General features: G+C 42.6%; 1 pseudogene; it reads right to left on the reverse strand.

The window, feature by feature from the left end:
• Positions 1-307: 307 nt before the first annotated feature.
• Positions 308-989, reverse strand: LOC131765176 (ras-related protein R-Ras2 pseudogene; annotated as a pseudogene).
• Between the last annotated feature and the right edge of the window lie 1,411 nt (positions 990-2,400).

Raw genomic sequence — 2,400 nt, forward strand, 5'->3', positions numbered from 1 at the left:
ATATGCAAAAGCTTTTAAGTTTGATGTAGTCCCACTTGTTTATTTTTGCTTTTGTTTCCCTTGCCTAAGGAGACATATCCAAAAAAAATATTGCTAAGACTGATGTCAAAGAGTGTACCACTTATATTTTCTTCTAAGACTTTTATGGTCTCAGGTCTTACATTTAAGTCTTCAATTCATTTGAGTTCATTTTTATATATGGAATCAGGTAATTTTTGAAGCATCCTTTGTGTTTCCTTTAAATTTGTCTTGAAATGACCATAAGATTAGCTTCATGGAAAGGATTAACCAGCTTCTTGGTCTAAGGCTACCAGGATAATTTGTCTAAGGCTAGAAAGGTACCAACATGATGTAAACTGTAAGGAGAGAAGGAGAAGATGCAGGCTTTTCCTGGCAGTGGGTAGCTAAAACTCAAATAATTCTTAGAAAATGACATGATGGCAGCTTTTCTTGTCGTTTTCTTTTCTCGTTGATGAAGAAAGACATTCCCACTCTTGAAGTTTCCTTATAACCCAGACAAGTTCATGGAAACCTTGATCTACGTTCATCCTAATCTTTGCTGACACCTCCACAGTATGTTACCTGAAGTTGTGGGCTAACTGCTATTCTTCCTATGTTACCTGTCTATGATGATCCAGGTCTGCTTTATTACCAATTAAAATCATTGGAACTCATCATGATCCTTTACTCTGAGAGTTTGTCTTTGAAATTCACAGATTTGTTCAAAACTGCCTCTATGCATGTCTGAAAAGAGCAGTAGGAAACCCTCATCAGTTCTCAGGACTGTTCTCTTATAGCTCCAAGCTTCTCGTCCTACTGTATCTAGAACATCTAGCTGGGCTGCTTTGTCATCTATCACACACACACAAAGCAGATGGTTGGCTCACAATCTGTTACAAAAAAGGACTGTATGAATCAGGTGGGGAGCGCCAACTTGACCAAGCCACCCCACCATCCACCACCAACTGGTACTTCTGGCCAGAGCCATTAGGTCAGTGCGCCACTGCCACCAGGATGCTCAGAGTCCAGCCTGGCCACTGAGCTGCCACCTGACCTAGGTCTAGCTGTGGGGACATGTGTGGCCTGCAGGCGTCCAGGGTCTGGTGGCATCACAGCACTCCTGGGGCTGGCCGGTCAGGCCCAAGGGGTGGAGAAGCGGGGTGACCTCAGGGGCCAGGAGCATCAGGGGCCAGGGTCTCGCTCCCCTACACCTCTCTGTAGCACCCGCCCACAGTTCATTTCAATATATGTGTGATGAACAGATAATAATAGTTAACAATAATAACAACAACTGAATTCAGTACTAGATAAAATGTCGGTACAAAGGAAGAAGGAATTGACTGTGCCAGATGCAGGGAGTGGTTATTGAAGTCTTCATAAAGGATACAGAGAGCTGTCCCTTTCTTTTTCCCATTGAGATATAATTGACATATTCCATTGTGTAACATTAAGGTGTACAACACGTTGACTTGATATACTTCTATATTGCAAAATGATTACCACCGTGGCATTAGCTAATACCTCTGTCATCTCACATACTACCATTTCTTTTTTTTTTTTTTAAATTTATTTATTTTTGGCTGCGTTGGGTCTTTGTTGCTGCACACAAGCTTGCTTTCTCTCCTTGCGGGGAGTGGGGACTGCTCTTTGTTGCGGTGCGCGGGCTTCTCATTGCCATGGCTTTTCCTGTTGTGGAGCTTGGGCTCTAGGCATGCAGGCTTCAGTAGTTGTGGCACTTGGACTTCAGTAGTTGTGGCTCACAGGCTCTAGAGTGCAGGCTCAGTAGTTGTGGCTCACTGGCTTAGTTGCTCTGTGGCATGTGGGATCTTCCTGGACCAGGAATCGAACCCGTGTCCCCTGCATTGGCAGGGGGATTCTTAACCACTGCGTCACCAGGGGAGTCCCTACCATTTCTTTTTTATGGTGAGATTGTTGACAATCTCTCTTAGCGACTTTCAAGTATATAATACAAATTATTAACTATAATCACCATGTGGTACATTAGATCCCCAAAACATATTCTTCTTGTAACTGGAAGTTTTTACCCTCTGACCACAGAGAGCTATCTTATAAAGGCCAAAGGAGTGGGGAGTAAAATAAGCATAAGTGCATGAAACAGCCTGATGAATTCCAGGACTGCTTAGCATGACAGGAACCTAGAGTTTAAGAATGGGATTAGTGTCAGGTGGAAGCAATTGAGGGGTTTTAAGTGAGGAGAGATAATGTTAGATTTGCATTTATGAAACATCACTCTGGCTTTATAAGGAAGAAGATAGATTTGAGGAATGCTAAACAAGAGTTAGGAGGGACTTACACTTTTAGCCATGAGGTAGTAACAGGGACTAGATTTACCTTTCCACTTAACTAGAAAACCAGACAAAATATGTGAAACAATGTTTC

Source organism: Kogia breviceps, chromosome 1 (genome assembly GCF_026419965.1).
Source record: "Kogia breviceps isolate mKogBre1 chromosome 1, mKogBre1 haplotype 1, whole genome shotgun sequence".
Taxonomy (NCBI): Eukaryota; Metazoa; Chordata; class Mammalia; order Artiodactyla; family Physeteridae; genus Kogia; species Kogia breviceps.